This window comes from Grampus griseus (assembly GCF_964374135.1).
Source record: "Grampus griseus genome assembly, chromosome: 18".
Classification (NCBI taxonomy): Eukaryota; Metazoa; Chordata; class Mammalia; order Artiodactyla; family Delphinidae; genus Grampus; species Grampus griseus.
Window position 1 is genome coordinate 74,852,997 of NC_139012.1, and position 18,199 is coordinate 74,871,195.

The following is an 18,199-nucleotide window of genomic DNA, read 5'->3' on the forward strand; positions in this document are numbered from 1 at the left end:
CTCAACCACATGGGACAGACACACACCCCATCCATCAGACGGACACCAGCTGGATGAACGTTTATATGCTGAATATCAGCTCTAGCGTAACCGATTTTTTTAATCTTTGGCAAAATGAGAGGAGAAAAATGATAGCTTATTGTCGTACATTTTTGTCTCTTTGAATATTAATGATCTTGAGAGAGTTTTTTGTATCACTCTGAAATTTCTGTTTTGAATCTTGAATTTGAAAAAGTTATACAGAATATCCCAGAGTTAAGTTCAGCAGAAATGTTTTAAGAGATTACTGTGAGTCAAATCTTATGCTAGGTTTTGGAGATAAAATAATAGTTTCCACTCTTGAGGAATTTATGGCATAGTAGGAAAAGCCAGGCACATACACGCATACACACAAAAAGGTCATTTCACAGCAAGGAGCACCAGGATTTCCAGGAAAAATGAAATCATTGAGTACTTTGAAAATATATGTGTGGGGGAAAATATAGCGGACACAGAATTATCCAAGAGAAAGCTGTCATCTGGTCCAAACATTTTTAAGTGAATGAAAAAATTGTCCCCATGCTGTGCATAAGAACTTTATTTATTTTAATTGCTATGTTTTGGCATGCATGATGAACAGGACACTAAAATATTACTAGGTGATTTCTTCCCTTTCCATGATAAATTTTGTGTAGGAAAATGAAATAGAAAGAGACTGAATAAATGTAAGGAAGTCTCCTCTCGCCCTACCATGGTGGTGTCAGTGTAGACTTGCTAAAATAGAGATTATAAATGAGATCCAGAGCCACATGGCATAATATATCTCAAATGTCCAGGATACAACTGAAAATCACCCGTCATACCAAGACCCAGGAAAAACTCACCTTGAATGAGAAAACACGTTCAACAAATGCCAATATGTCCATTACACAGATGTCGGAATTACCTGACACAGATTTTAAAACAATTATCGTTTTAAAAAATGCTTCCATGGGCAATTACAGATATGCTTGAAACAAATAAAAGAGGAGGAAATCTCAGCAAGGAAATAGAAGGTATAAATAAGAAAAAAAATAGATGTAAGGAGAGACTTTATATTAGGGAAGATTATTTGGGATAAAAAAGAATCCCTCCTCTGGCTTCCTATTTTTAAGTCTTTGGAGAGGAATTACATAATCGCCTTAGCTTACTAGGGTTTCATGAGCCTTACCTTCAGAAAACTCACTCCACTGAATATCAATCTCGCTGGCCCAGCATCAGTGCACGGAGACAGTGGCCAGTCCTTGGCATATGTATGGTCCCCCTTTCTCCAGTTCTCCGGATCTACAGACCCATCCTCTTTTGCTTCTTTCCCAGCCCTGCTCTTGGCTCAGCTTGGAGGCTGACGCTGGGACTCATCATTTCATGAGGCAGACCAGGTACAGAGTGACATCAGAAGTCATAAGGTGGCTTGTCCTATTACCAAAACGAATTGGGTCCTCTCTCCTGACACGCAACAGAGCCGATCTAGTGACACCAGGTTGTGGTGAAGGAAAGTACAGCATTTACTGCAGGGCGCCAAGCAAGGAGAATGGGCAGCTCGTGCTCAAAAGACCTGAGCGCCCTGAAGGCTTTCAGGGAAGAGTTTTTAAAGACAGTGTGAGGGAGAGGGTCATGGAGTGTATCTGATTGGCAGATGGTGAGGTAAAAGGATGATGTTTCAGGAATCTCAGTCATCAACCTTCTAGCTCCAACTGGTCTGGGGTCTGTGGTGGTGAGCAGGCAGCTAACTTCTTCCACCTGGTGGGGGTTTTAGTATCTGCAAAACGACTCAAGGTTATAGCTCAGGGTGTTGTCTATAGCCCTTGAGGAAGAACTAAAGGTCTTTGACTTTGTTATATGGCTAAGCTATTATTATTTTGTCTTGCTTGACTGCTTTCCTTTGTTTTCACATTTTCTCACTTCTCTGATTAAATGTGCTCTTTGGAACTCAGGGAAGGCTTAGGAGTCTAAAGCTTTTCTACAGACAAGAGATGGGGGACACAGTGAGGGGGGTCTGTCTCTTGGAAGGCCCTGCCGGGTTTCAGTCCTTTGCAGTCACCTGGCTTGAGCAAGGTAGAGTACTCAGGCCAATATGGTGTGAGTCCTCCTTTCTGTGACTGTTTGCCAATAATACAAAAGCCTTTCAATGTCTTGGTATATCCATATCAGTATGCCTGGGCTGAATATCAGAGTTGCCTCCAAGAAAGAATAGTGATTTTGGTCTTGATTCTAAGAGTAATGGGAGCCACTGAAGGGTTGCTTGCAAGCAGGGAAGTGATGTGATTAGATCTGCATTTCAGAGATCACTGGGACAGTGGTGAGGAGAAGCTGGGATCAGAATGGGAGGCTATTGCCCTAGTCCAGGTAGGAGCTGATGCACTCAGCTTTGTCATGGTACTTTCTACATAGTTATAGCTACAGTTGTAGATAGATAGTTGGATTTGATTTGCTAATATTTATTTTAAGGACTTTCACAATTTTATAATTTTCTTATTTTGTAATGCCTTTATTAGGCTTTTGTATCAGGGCATGCTGGCCTTGTAAAATGAGTTGGGATATATTCCCTCCACCTCTATATTTCAAGAGTTTTGGTAAGATTTCTATTATTTCTTCCTTGAATGTTTTCTAGAAGTTGTCAGTGAAACCATCTGGGCTTGAAGTTTTCTTTGTGCAAAGAGTTTTTTTTTTTTTTTTTTTTTTTTTGCGGTACGTGGACCTCTCACTGTTGTGGCCTCTCCCATTGCGGAGCACAGGCTCCGGACGCGCAGGCCCAGCGGCCACGGCCCACGGGCCCAGCCACTCCGCGGCATGTAGGATCCTCCCGGACCGGGGCGCGAACCTGCGTCGCCTGCATTGGCAGGCGGATCCTCAACCACTGCGCCACCAGGGAAGCCCTGTGCAAAGAGTTTTGATAACAATTCAACTTATTTAATCAAGATAGGGTTACTTTGTTTCTCTATTTAATTTAATCAATTTTGAGAAGTAGTTTGCAAGAATTTTCTCAATTTCATCTAAGTACTGAGTTTTTTGGCATAAGGTTGTTCATAATAGTCTCCTTTATTTTTGTTTTTCTTTTTTCAGATTGTGGATGATATTATTTTAATAACATCTTTATTGAGATAGAATTCACATATCAAAAAGTTCATCCTCTTAAAGTGTAGAGTTTAGTGGCTTTCAGTATATTCACAGACTTGTGCAGCCGTCACCACTAATTGCAAAACATTTTATCTTCTTCCCACCAAAATCCATGCCATTAGCAGTCACTCCCCACTCTCCCCTTCCCCAGTGCCTGAGAACTACTAAAATACTTTCTATCTCTAGAGATTTGCCTCTTTGGGACATTTTAGTAAACGTAATCACAAATATGTGGTCTTTTGTGTCTGACTTTACTTTCCATAATGTTTTCAAGGTTCTTCCACGTTGTAGCATGTATCAGCACTTCATTTCTTTTTAAAGCCAAATATTAATTCCATTGGATGGATGTACCACATTTTGCCTGTTCATTATCAGTTAATGGATATTTGGGTTGTTTCCACAGTTTGACTGTTAGGAAAAATACTGCTATAAATATTTGAGTACAAGTTTTGTGAGGACATACGTTTTCAGTTCTCTTGGGTATATATCTGGGAGTAGGATTGCTGAATCATATGTTTGACCTTTTGAAGATCTTCCAAACTGTTGTCCAAATAGCTGCATCATTTTACACTCCCACCAGCAATGTATGAGGGTTCCAGTTTCCCCACATCCTTGTCAACTCTTATTATTATATAACTCTTTTTTTTTGGCCATGCCACGTGGCTTGCGGGATCTTAGTTCCCTGACCAGGGGTTGAACCCGGGCTCTCAGCAGTGAAAGCGCCGAGTCCTAACCACTGGATCACCAGGGAATTCCTTATATAACTTTTTTTTTTTCTTATATAACTTTTTGATTGTAGCCTTCCTAGTGGGTATGAAGTAATAGCTCATTGTGGTTTTGGTTTGCATTTCCCTAATAACTAATGACATTGAGCATCTTTTCATGAGTTTGGTGCTCATTTGTTATCTTTTTCATCTTTGCCCTTTAAAAAATTGGATTCCTTGTCTTATTATTGTTTCATTGCAAGAGTTCTTTATATATGCTGGATACAAATTTCTTATCAGATATATAATTTTCAAATCTCTTCTTCAGGTTGTCTTTTCACTTTCTTGATAGTATCCTCAGAAGCACAAAAGTCTTAAATTTTGATGAAGTCCAATTTATCTATTTTTTTCTTTTATCCCTTGTGATCATGTGTCATATCTAAGAAACCATCGCCCAAGTTCATGAGGATTTATGTCTATGTTTTCTTTCAAGAATTTTGTAGGTATCTGCTCTGTTTTGAGTCAATTTGTGTATATGGTGTGAGACAGTGACTCAACTTGATTCTTTTGCAGGTGGATATCCAATTGTTCCAGCATCACTTATTGACAGGACCACTCCTTTCCCATTGAATTGTCTTGGCACTCTTGTCAAACTTAATAATCTTTGTTAATTTTCTCAACTGTGTATATTTGTTTCAGCTCTTATCTTAATTATCCTCCTTCTTCCAGTTACTTTGGGTAAGTCTTCTTTTCTAGCTCCTTATGGTGGAACTTTAGGTCTCTGTTTTTAAAACTTCCTGCTTTCCTAGTACAAGCATTTAACGCTATAACTTTCTCTCTAAGCACTGTCTACTTTCACCTCCCAAATTTTGACCTTTTCTCATTATCATTTAGATAAAAGTATTTTCTAATTGCCTTTTTGATTTCTTCTTTGATTCATTGATTATTTAGAAGTGAATTGTTTAATTTCCAAATATTTGGGGTCTTCCTAGATGTACTGTTGTATTAATTTCTAATTGAATTCTGTTCTAATCAGAGGATATACTCTATATGATTTAAGTTCTCTTAAATTTATTGAGTCTTGTTTCATGGTCCAGCATATAGTCTATTGTGGTCCGGTAACTGCATGCACTTGAAGAGCAGTTGTATCATGTAGTATTCTGTGGTTGTGTCCTGCTAGTTGTGATGTTCTGTAAATATCAGTTAACTCAAAGTGGTTAATATTGTTGCTCAGTTCCATCTCCTTAATGAATTCTTTCTAGTGGTTCTATCAGTGCTTGAGATATTCATACTCATGTTCAGTTGTGATTGTGGATTATTTCTGCCAACTTTTCCTTGAGGGATATTGAAGTTCTATAATTAGGCACATACATCCACAGGATTGTTCTGTCTTCTTGTTGTATCAATCCTTTTAGCCTTATGAAATATTTCTCTCCATTGCTCACGTTGTTTTTTCCCAAAGTCTGTTTTATCTGATATTAATATAGTTACTCCAGCCTTCTTATGCTAACTGTTTGCATGGTATACCATTTTCTATCCACTTTATTTTTATCCACTTTTAGTTTATCTGTATCTTTATATTTAAAATGCATGTCTTGAGATACATATATTTAAGCTTGTTATTACATACTTTGTGATCATCTCTGCCTTTTAATTAAAATATTTACTTCACTAATATTTCGAGTAATTATTGATATAGTTGGATGTGGGTCTACCATTTTATTATTTGTTTTCTCTCTGTCTTTATTTTTCTTTCTGTTCTTTCTTTCGTGTTTTCTTATGGATTATTTTGAACATTTTTTTGAGTTCCATTTAAATTTTATTTTCATTTCTTATAGTCCCTAACACAGCCTAAGATCCCAATAAATATTTTCTTACTGGTGGATGACATAGGTTGTCTCTATGTGTGTGTGGGAGGGGTATAGAGGAATTTGGATTTTATTCAGTGTATAGAATAATGAGTTTTCAAGGGTGTTGTACACAGAAGTGACACATTCAGCTCATATATGACCAAAATAGTCCAGGCCAGCTCTGGGTTTTAAGAAGGAAACCTAGGGGCTTCCCTGGTGGCGCAGTGGTTGAGAGTCCTCCTGCCAATGCAGAGGACGCATGTTCGTGCCCCGGTCCGGGAGGATCCCACATGCCGCGGAGCAGCTGGGTCTGTGAGCCATGGCTGCTGAGCCTGCGTGTCCGGAGCCTGTGCTCCACAACGGGAGAGGCCACAACAGTGAGAAGCCTGCGTACAGCAAAAATAAACAAACAAATTAAAAAAAAAAAAAAGAAGGAAACCTAGAAGAAATGAATAAGGTGAACTGAAAGTATAAATGGACCTAATAGCAATATAAAACACCGGAGTCTGTCTATTGTAAAATTGTCTGTCTTTACCCGAAGGCATGTGTTTTGATCCACCCACTCATGCTCTCACCCCACAGATATTTATTGAGAACCTATTACATGCTGGGCATTGTGCTAGGTGCTCTGGTAGTTACAAATATGAATAAGATGCAGTTTCTGCCTTGAAGATGTTCTTGTTCAAGTGAGGACACCCTGGAGATGTCCGATCAAATCACACTTTGGATGTTATCTGGAAGCAAATAAAAATTCTAGAGCAACCCAACAAGGTTTTTTGTAGATACAGACACACATGTTAAAATGTATATGGAAGGCTTCCCTGGTGGCACAGTGGTTAAGAATCCACCTGCCAATGCAGGGGACATGGGTTCGAGCCCTGGTCCAGGAAGATCCCACAAGCCGCGGAGTACCAAAGCCCGTGCGCCACAACTACTGAGCCTGTGCTCTAGAGCCCACGAGCCGCAACTACTGAAGCCCACGAGCCTAGAGCCTGTGTTCTGCAACAAGAGAAGCCACCACAATGAGAAGCCCGCACACTGCAATGAAGAGTAGCCCCTGCTCGCCGCAACTAGAGAAAGCCCATGCACAGCAATGAAGACCCAACACAGCCATAAATAAAATAAAATAAATTAATTAATTAATTAATTTTAAAAATGTATATGGAAAGGCACAAGCCCTAGAATAGCTAAAATGATATTGAAAAAGACAAAAAAAAAGAAACAAAAACTGGAAGGAATCACTCTACCTCACATTAAGTCCTACTATGTAGCTTCAGTAATCAAACCACACAATACAACTGATTTTCGACAAAAGTGCAAAAGCAGTTCAGTGGAGGAAGGACTGCCCTTTCAACAAATAGTGCTGGAGCAATTGGACCTCTATGTTCAAATCATTAACTCAATAGTCTTAAGTTTAAAGGTATATCTATTAAACTCTTAAGAAAAAATAGGAGAAAATCTTTGGGACCTAGGGCTACATGGAGTTCTTAGACTTGATTCCAAAGGCATGATTCATAAAAGGAAATGATTGATAAATTGGACCTTAGTCAAAATTTAAAACTTTTGCTCTGTGAAGGACCCCATTAGGAGGATGAAAATACAAACTATAGCCTGGAAAGAATATTTGTAAACCAAATATCTGACAAAGGACAAGAATCTAGAATTTAGCAAGAACTCTCAAAACTTAACAGTTAAAAAAAAGAAAGCCATCCAGTTAGAAAATGGGCAAAAGAAATAAGTAGACATATCATTGAGGAAGATATACAGATGGTGAATAAGCACATGAAAAGATGTTCAGCATCATTAGCCACTAGGGAAACACAAATTAAAACCACAAGGAGGGCTTCCCTGGTGGCGCAGTGGTTGAGAGTCCGCCTGCCAATGCAGGGGACACGGGTTCGTGCCCCGGTCCGGGAAGATCCCACATGCCGCGGAGCGGCTGGGCCCGTGAGCCATGGCCGCTGAGCCTGCGCGTCTGGAGCTTGTGCTCCGCAACGGGAGAGGCCACAGCAGTGAGAGGCCCATGTACCGCAAAAAAACCCAAAAAAAACCCACAAGGAGATATCACTACATACCTATCAGAATGGCTAAAATAAGTGAATGATGATACCAAATGCTGGTGAGCCTGCAGAGAAACTGAGTCTCTCATACACTGACGGTGGGAAGACAAAATGGTACCATCGCTCCTGGAAATGGTTTGGCAAATAGTAACTGTATATCTGCCGTAGAAAGCAGCAGCTGCCCTCTCGGGCATTTACCCCGGAGAAATGAAAAACTTATGTTCGCACAAACATCTGTACCCAGATGTTTATAGCAGTTTTATTTGTTAAAACCCAAAACTGGAAACAAGCTGGATGTCCTTCAATGGGGGAATAAACATTCACCATTCACCATGGTGCATCTATACTGTGGAATACCAGTCAGTAACAGAGAGGAACAAACTATTGATACATGCAAAACCTAGGATGAAGCTTGTGGAATTACGCTAAATGAAAAAAACAATCTCGAAAGTTACATACTACATGATTCCATTTATATAACATTCTTGAAATGACAATATTCTAGCAATGAAGAACAGATTAGTGGTTGGCGGGACTTAGGAACCTGGTAGGGGAGGAAGGACGGAGGTGGGTGTGGCTTAATCAGGGCATCAGGCAGGAGGGATCTGTATGGTGATGGAAACCATCCTGTGTGTCCAGTGTGTCGACATCAATATTCTGGTTGTGATAATACACGATAGTTTTGCAAAATGTTTCCATTGGGAGAATCTGAGTGAAGAGAGTACATTGAATCTCTGTGTATATCTTCCCTTATAAGTGCATGTGAGTCTCCAATTGCCTCAAAATAAAATGTTTCACTAACACAACATTGTAAGTCAACTATAATATAAAATTAAATTAAGTTTAAAAATAAATAAAATAAAATGTTTTATTTAGAAAACTTAGTAGATTGGGACTTCCCTCGTGGTCCGGTGGTAAAGAATTTGCCTTACAATGCAGGGGACATGGGTCCGATCCCTGGTCGGGGAAATGAGATACCACATGCTGCAGGGCAACTAAGCCCGAGGGCCACAACTACTGAGCCCGCACCTCAACTGGAGAGCCCGCGTGCTGCAAACTACAGAGCCCACGCACCCCGGAGCCTGCGTGCCACAACTAGAGAGAAGCCTGCGCAACGCAACTAAGACTTGATGCAGCCAAATAAATAAATTAATTAAATAAATTAAATTAAAATAAATACTTCACAAAATAAAAAACTTAGTAGATTAACTAAGCTGTATCTATTTAAACAAAAATAAAATGTATAAAGAAAAGAAAAGATGCAGCAGAGGAGAAACTCAGCCTGTAGTCAGGAAGAGCCCCACAAAGGAGGCGACGTTTGAGTTCAACCTTGTAGCTCTCTCCCAGGGCGCTCTTGGCAAATAGGCCCTTTTATGATCATTTTCTCAGAAGGGAGATGGTTAATTACTCAGGTGCTATTTGTTGGGTTAAAATGCAGAATTATAATAATAGCAAACACTGAGCCCCTACTGTGTGTCAGGCGGTGTTCTAAGTGCTTTGCATATGTTACTCTGTGCATCCCTCAGCGTCACAGGGTCCTCCTCTCCCCTCCGTGGGACAGCTCACTGGGGCCACAGGTGTTAGCAGCCACCGCAGGCCACACAGCTGTGTGCGGAGCAGCTGTGATCTGAGCAGAACCCCTGCTGCAAGGACTGTGCTGTACTGTTCGCTTCCCCTTGTACCCAAATTGTAGTCGTCACATCGCATTTTCGAGGCACTTGAAAACTTCTCTTTTTCTTTTCTGTAAAAATAGACTTTATTTTTAGGTTCACAGTGAAATTAAGCAGAAGGCACAGAGATTTTCCATACTGTCCCTGCTCCCCCCACTCATGCATAGCCTCCCCCAAAGTCAGCATCTCCCATGCTGTGGGACATTTGCTGTAATTTTTTTTTTTTTTTTTTTTTTTTTGCTGTACGCGGGCCTCTCACTGCTGCGGCCTCTCCCGTTGCGGAGCATAGGCTCCGGACGCGCAGGCTCAGCGGCCATGGCTCACGGGCCCAGCCGCTCCGCGGCATGTGGGATCTTCCCGGACCGGGGCACGAACCCGTGTCCCCTGCATTGGCAGGCGGACTCTCAATCACTGCGCCACCAGGGAAGCCCTGCTGTAATTTTTTTAAATTAAAAAAAATTTTTTTAATTAACTTTTTTTAATTAATTTTTTTTAATTAAAAAGAAACTTCCGGATTTATTGAGGTATAATTGACAAAAGAATTGTATACCTTTAAGGTGTACAGTGTGGTGATTTTATATACGTATACATTGTGAAATGAGTACCACAGTCAAACTAGTTAACCCCTCCATCACCTCCCATAGTTACTTTTTTCTGTGTGTGTGGTGAGAACACTTAAGATGCACCCTCTTAGCAAGTTTCAAGTGTGTAGACGGTATTATTAACTACAGTCACCAGGCTGTCCATCAGATCCCCAGAACTTACTGATCTGAAAACTGAAGGTTTGTGCCCTTTGACCAACATCTCCCCACTTCTTCCCCCCCCACTCCCCAGCCCCTGGCAACTACTGTTCCACTCTCTGGTTCTATGAGTTTGACTTTTTTAGATCCTACATATGAGTGATACCATAGAAAATCTGTTTCTTTCTCTGTCCGGCTTATTTCACTGAGCATAATGTCCTCCAGGTTCATCCATGTGGCTGCAAATGGCAGAACTTCATTCTCTTTTATGGCTGGGTAGTGTCCCATTGTACATCTACGCCACATCTTTACCCACTCATCTCTCAGCAGGCACTTAGGTTGTTCCCATGTCTTGGCCGTTGTGAATAGTGCTGCAATGACCATGGGAGTGCAGATACCTTTTGAGATGCTAGTTTTATTTCCTGCAGATAAATACGCAGAAGCAGAAGAGCAGGGTTAAAAGGAATGAGGGATTTATTATAGGGATAAGACTTTACGCAAGGGTGGGAGCTGGTGAGGAAGTCCATAGAAGGCTGAGGCTTTTGTATTTGCTGATGGCTGAAGTCACCATCGACACGCAGGGCTGGCAGTTGGGATGAAGAGCTGGATGTGAAGTGGGCGAGAACAGGGACAAACTGGAACCTGGAAGGATTAACTGGAACCCACAGGACCAAATGAAACCCGTGAGGCCGAGCTGGACCCTGCGTCTGTGTCTCACTGCCTCCGCCGGACAAGAAACTGGTGCTGTGGGCCTGGAGCTGCACACACCCCTGGCCCAACGTGGAAGTGTTCTAGAAGGAGACCTGGTATGAGCTGGAGCAACCGCGGGCCCCAGTGCCGCCCACGCCAGCACACCTGCAGCCCGCGGTGCCAGTGCGGGCAGGTGGTAATGACACCAGGTCCCATGCCCATCTTCAGGTTATCATGGCTGGGCTTCCCCTCCACCTCTCAGTCCTACACACATTTTTCTTGTTTCCAATTCTGACTCAGAACCTTGCAGGGAAGGAGATCCTGGGAAACATGGCAGTAGCCTAGCTGAGTTGACAAAGCCATCACATTGGGCGTGAGACATTATAGTACAATGTCACTGGTCCCCACTGAAAGGAAGGAGGCACACCATCGCGAAAGGCACTTGAGGGTCATTCTGTGCATCAGTTACAGACCTGGGGCCCCCAGGGTTTGGTGCTGTGACCTCTGTGGCTGGGAAGGACCTGTGTACCAGCCACATCCACCCCAGCGGTCTTCGGAGCGCCCGTGTTCCGTGGAGCAGAGGAGGAGGGTGCAGTAGGCATGGAGAAACGGGCATTCGCGGCAGTTTGGAAAGCTCTGGTCACTTTGAACTTTGGTCACTGACTTCTAACCTCCTCAGTGGGTCCTCCACCACTGAACCTTCCATCCAGCTTTTCAAAGAAGGTCAGGGTTCCCTATTTTGACAACCTTTGGAGAAATGTGGGTGACACATATGTTGGGTCACTTGTATAAGAACTGGTCAGAATGGGCATTGGTTTCCAAATCTTCAGATGAGATTATGAACCTGAAATCTGTCCCAGTGTGACCTCTGGATATCCTCCTAGATTAAAACCAAACGTTTGGAGAAAACAGCTTCTGCTTCTGTGTTCTCCCTCTCACCTATCAGGACTACGAAATAGCGGAGGCTCCTGGATATATGGAGAGAGAGAGAGAGAGGGAGAGACAGAGAGAGACAGACAGACAGACAGAGAGAGAGACACAGAGAGAGAGCGAGCGCAGAGTTTAGTTTGAAGTCACTGGGACCCAGAGGCTATGCTTTCAGCATTTTCAAAGGGGAAAGGATCAGAGAAGGACTTTATTTATCACAAAGGACTTGGTCCATTGAAGTTACTTAAGAACCTTCAATGACAAATGTAGAACCAGGTGCTTTTCTCTTTTGACTGGCATTAAACTATGTAACCAGATAGTCAGTGGCTCAATTAAGTTAGAAAAAAGGGAAATATCTTTTAGCGACTCAAGTTTAGTACCTAAAACTCGTTTGCAGAATTCCAGTAACTCTTGCTCAAAGCGTAAGAGAAATCCCTGAGGGTTATTCTGAGGAGGCAGCCTTCTTCAGGGCTTGTGGTAATAACAATCATATTGTAATAGTTAATATTTATGTAGGACTTGCTGTGTGCAGAGCACTAATTACTTTTCATCTATGACCTCATTTAATTCTCCCAGCACCCCTAGGAGATCAGTACTGGTTGCTTCCACTTAAAGATGGGGAAAATTGGGGCTTGGAAAGGTGGGGACTTGTGTACGGCGTTCCTACAAAAAGTCACACTGATCAGTGGGTAAATACCAATGTGCAAAAAATATGTATGAATAGAAATGTTTAGTACAGCGTCATTTATAAGAGTTTAACATTTGAAAACTAGATGTCTCTCAACAAGAATTTGATTAAAGTAATGATGGTACATCCATTCAATGGAATGGTTAGACATCTGTTAGGAGTTATGATGTAGATGTTTCCTAAGTGACATGAGAAAGTGTTCCAGGTATGTTGACACACACACACAACAAGGTTACAAAGCAGCATGGATGGTGTGATGCAGTTTTAGGAAACTGATACAAGTTTTGAAATAAGTATTGATATGAGTTTAAAAGTCTGGAAAATTATACAGCAAAAATACTAACATTGACCATCTTGAAGTGGCAGGATTCCAGGAGATTAAAATCATTTCGTTTTCCCTTCCTTTCCTGAAATGATCATGTTATAAAGGGTAGAATGAATGCTTCATGCACACCACGGCCCTTTCCCTGAGACAGCTTTCCTCTGAGCTCCAGACTGGAAATCTGCCCCACCACACTCAGTGACCTTGGATAAGTCTCATATGACATAGTCTCAAGTGACACAGTGACCTTGGACAAGTCTCATGTCCCCTCTGGACCTCCTGTTCCATCTACCTAACCATAAGAAGGTGGTTTAATTTCAAAACTTTCTTCCAGTTCTACATTCTTTGACTTAATGTATCTTATTCCCAATGGAGGTGTGCAGGGGGGGAGGGGGAAGGGGCGCTTTAAAGGTTGATAAACGTTCTCTTGTAACAGTTTCTATTTTCTTTGATGTGTGAAGAGGTGGCTCCCATCGTTCTCTTCCCATCAGTCCTTTGAGAAGGGAAATTTAATGCACTTCCCCAGAGATGTGTCAAATCACTCTGGGAAAAAAGTACCTTTTTCCAGAATGACAAATTTTAACCTATATATATATATATATATAAAAAAAAAAAACAAAAAAGAACAACCAACACGAAAAACCCACTACCCACGGAAACAACACACTCCGCAGACAAAAACCAACTGCCCAAACACCACTCCTGCCCAGATCCCAAAGACTCTTGGCGCCTTTCTTAAGACCACGTGTCACCTCTACGCCGGAACAGTAATAACAATAACAGTGACAGTAATAGCCAGCTATTATTATAATAACAGTGACAGTAATAGCCAGCTATTATTTTCCGGATGGCCACAGGGTCACTCAGCATGTTCTCAAACAGAAGCATAGCGAAATCCCGGCGGGGCAGAGGAGGGCGGGAAGCAGGAGCCGTCCGGGTGGCGAAGGCGGCGGCCCGGCGCGCTCCCTGGGTCCCGCCGGTTAAACAGGTGGCGGAGGCGCGCCCGCCCCGCGCGCACGGACGCGGCCCGGCTCTCGGGCGCCCTCTGCCGTACGGTCCCCGGGCGCGCCCGCCTCGCCGGCGCCAAGGGCAGCTTGCGGGCCGCTGGGTCCACCACGACCCGCAGCCTGGAGCTGTGCTCCGGGGAACACAGAGGCCTCGTGCTGTGTCCCAGTAGCCTTTTAAACCCGCGTGCTTCCTACAAACCCCAAAATCTGCCCTCAGAGAAGTCCTATATTGTCTGTTATCCTCCCCAGACGGGGTGCGGGGAGCGTTCTTGTAGGGAGACCTTGCCTTTCCGCACTCTAAGCGACGAAAACAAAACTATTTTCCGCCACAAGTGTAAACATTGAACGTGCTTCTCACGTATTCGTGGACAGCCCCATTCGAGGGGGACTCTGCATCTGAGGGTCACTCTTCTAGAATCTTCTCACCTGCCTGCCCCCACCGCCTCCCGCACTTCCCACTGCCCTTCGATCTCCCGGGGGTGCGCTCACCTAGGACCGCGCGTCCACCGCTAGATGTACAGCAGCAGGAAATCGCTAAACGTCCCGGAGGTAATAACATCAAGGTCCCCAAGCCCACTCGTGTATTCACATCAGCTGAGCTCCTACCCCAGCTGGGCCCGGGGCTTGGCGCTGGGGATATGTCAGTGAACAAGACAGATGCTTTCTTTACTCTCAGGAAGCTTAACCACCCCAGGAGGGAGCCCGGGCTGAAAACTAATAAAAACACGAATGGTTATAAGTGTGTCCGTGTAAGGAAGGTGACACACGAGAAAGAATAATTTAGGTTGAGAGCTCACAGCCGGGGCATGCAAGCTGAGCCTGAGGGATAGATAAGACTAACTCAGGTGGAAAATGTTGGACAAAGACTCTGAGAGGAGAGGGTGTCATAAATTCCGGGAGAGGCCCTGTGGCTGAGTCATCAGGAATGAGGAGGACGAAGCTCGGAGGACAGCCGGGAGGCGGAGACATAAAGCCTTGAAGGCCAAGCCAAGCATATGGATGAAATCCTGGAACGCAGTGGAAGCCACTGAATGCGTTTGTGATGTGATGTGGGTTTGGGAAGACTTGCTCTGCGCAAGGTTGATGGAGGGGAGGGAGGCGGGAGTTAGGGCAGGGGCCTCGTAGGGAGCTGGTGATGGACTGCAGCTTGGTTCCGCGGAGCCCTCGGCTGGTGAGAGGAATCAGAGCTGGAGCGAGTCCTGAAGGCGTGGGTGTGGGGCTGGGGAAGGGGGTGGCCATGGGCGGCATCTGGGTCTCTGGCTATGGCAGGAGGACTCCAGTTGAAGCTGCATCTTAGCGGCGCTGTTGAGAAATGTGCTCGGGATCGTTGCCCTCCAGGAAGGCACATTTGGTACCAAACTTGTGTATTAACAGCCCCTGATGAGGCCATTTATTGAGGGTTGGTTTTTTTTTGGGGGGGGGTGATTTGTTATCGTTGTTGTTTTGATATTTAGGATATAAAGGAAAGAAAGTTGAGAAGTGTGTTTTAACGTGACAAGTTCAGATTTCAATTTTGAATTGAATTGTAAGTTCAATCTTGTAAACTTTGTTTTGAATTGTGAAGACAGAGCAAACATGCATTTCACTCTGGCAGAGGGCTAAAGTGAAAACAGGACCTAGGAAAGACACAGTGGGTGGGGCTGGGAAGAAGGCAAGGAATTGGACCAGATTCTTTGCAGTCTTTCGGAATTTTAATCAAGTGACACTGCCTCATACTGTGATGTCCATGCAGGGCTTTTGGTGCTGTTTACTTCAGGACTGCTAGGGCCCTGAGGTGAGAATAACCAGCAGCCCAGGAGCCCTGACATCTTGTTCTAACCTCTGAGTAGTAACTGAGATACTCACAATATGAGGCGAGCATAATATAATTGAGATGCTTATAATAGTAATGGTGATGCGTCCAGCAGCTAGTCAACCACGGACTGTCACAGAATAAGCAGGGGCTGAGGAGGGGCTGTGGGGTCCGGCCAACCTGCAGAACACTAGGGGGACCCTGCTATGTCCTTTGCTGCCTCCTGGGTCCCCTTTGGGCAGGTGGGGGAGGGGAGGAAGGAAGGACAGAGCCGGCGCCCCGACCTTTCAGATGAGTCCCAGATCCCCGTGGGAGCAGAGCTGCCCCTTGAAGCCTGTGAGCTGTCCTTCCACCAGGCCTTGGGTGGCTTCTCTGGGCGGCCCCGCTCCAGAAGCTTCCTAGCTATTGCGGCCACGTGCGGGCAGGGGGCGCTGCTACTTCACGGTTTCACGGGCGGCCTCTTTCTCCAGCCGATGCTGCTGCTGTGTTCTGCCTCGGGTCAACGAGTTTCCTTAGCTCTTCAGAGGAGGTGCTGAGAGACCTACAAACCCAGGGCCACGCTGACAAGGCCCCGCAGAGGGCTGGCCCTCCTCAGAGCATCCCGTGGGCCCCGAGCGCGGCTTTCACCAGCTGCGGGGACTGTGCTCACAGCAGCCCGCCCTCCGCGGATAGGCCGTCAGCCCTAGAGCTTCTCCTCAAGAGAACACACAGGTTTATAGCATTTTATCTGATACTGTGCATCGGTCACATGCAGCAAACCGAGCCGGCGGGCTCACTCCTTTGCACCACTCTTTTGGTAATAATCCTTTTATAACCGAGGGAGTGCCGGGCCCCGTGTAGCCTTCCGTCTGCAGTACCTGATTGCAGCAATTGTTCATCGTTGAAGCGTGTGCAGAACGTCTGGGCTAAGAAGGGGAGGTTAAGACAGATGCGTGACCTGCTTCCTGTCGGGGCGGGGTGGGGGGGGGAGCTGCCACCAACCCCAGAGACAAAGTAGCTGGAGGTTAGAGGCACATTTTCTCTCCTTCCTGCCCCTTAGATCTGTCGGCAGGGGCGCTGCTGGCCTTTGCAGCGTTGGTGCTGGGCCAGGTAGAGGTGGGAGCCCGGGTTATGTGTGTGCAGTGGGGCAGTTTCAGGAACTGGAGGCACCAGGGTTGGTTTTTCCCTCGTGCTAAGATGCGGCAGGTACTGAGGTGCGTGGCCGCCTGGCCTTGCTGGCCCAGGTGCCCTCCTTGACTTTTCCAGCAGATCTTTCCGGGGAGTGAGGGATCAGACTTCACCCACCTCTCCTTTGCTTTTTGTCTCTCTCCAGGGCAGGGAGTGGTGGTGTTTGGAGTTAACAAACACGCCTACAGACGTTCCAGGTTTGCTTTTTCTGTGGGGAGTCAACGTGGCCTGAGCCTGGGCCCTCCGCGGACTCCAGGACCGATGGGCCTCTCCCTCTGGGGCAGCCTGGACGGCCTCTGTGCTGGAAGGTCAGACGTCCATGGGTGCTGTGAAAAGAGAGTCCAAAGTGGTACCAAGTGACCTGTGCCCGTCACCCCACCCCTGGCCAGGAAGGGTTTTCCTCCCCGCTCTCAGCACAGCCTTGGGCCAGAGTAGGGAGACGTGGCCCGAGGCAGGGTGCCTCTCACCTCTCCACCTAATTGAGAGCGTTGAATGGCTTTCTCCTTTTCTTCTCCCTTCTCCTTCAATAGAGTCCCACAATTTAGCAAGCTCACCAAGCTGTGTCCTGCTTCATGACTAATTCACATATTTAAATGCGATCGGTCAAAGCCGAACTATTTGATGCCAGCCAAGCGCATTTATCAGGTCAAACTGCTCACAAAAGCTGGGGGCCAGCGTGGGTATGTGAGTGTGTGCGGACTGAATGTGCGGGGATAGTTATTTATTTTTAGTCTCGAATTTCAAAAGCGAGGGACCATATCGGAGGCTGCCATTGCTTCCGTGCCCTCCCGGAGCTGTGCTTGCCTTTGGCCTGGGCTCCCTACCCCACTCCTCTCCCCTTCCCCCATCCCTGAGTTGCGTGTGTCTCTGATGGGGCTTCAGAGAATGAATCTACTCAATTACAGCCCTTTTCACGTGACTGAGCAGTTTCAAAGATGCCACATTTTATTATTTGGTGACCCCTGACATTGCAGGTGCAGATTTAGTGGTGGAAAAGTTGAAATTAGCCAAAGTGAACTTTTTTCTCCAGTCCCAGCGTGGAGAGATGTTAAGGCCTGTTCCAGCTGGAGCTGCCCTAACTTTGCTGAGTGTGTGAGATAGCAAAGTGCCAGCCACAGCCCCTCCCTCCCCCCCGCCCCTCCCCCCCCCCCGCAGCTGGATGGGTTCCAGAGCCAGGGGAGAAGAGAGTTAAACACAGAGGTACTGGCTCTAATCCCCTTTGGCAAGGGAAACCCAGTCTCCTGTGTCCCTTTTGGGGTGTCTTGACATCAATCATACCGTGAGTGTGTGCCATCGGACCCAAGGGGAGCATCACGTTCAAGTGAAACGAGTAAACTCAGTTCGCAGCTTCCAGGCTGCTGAGTGTTGCCGCTACAAGGTCACGATCGATCAGCACACACTGTCGGGATGGATTTCGTGACTGGATGGCTCTTCACAATCAACACGC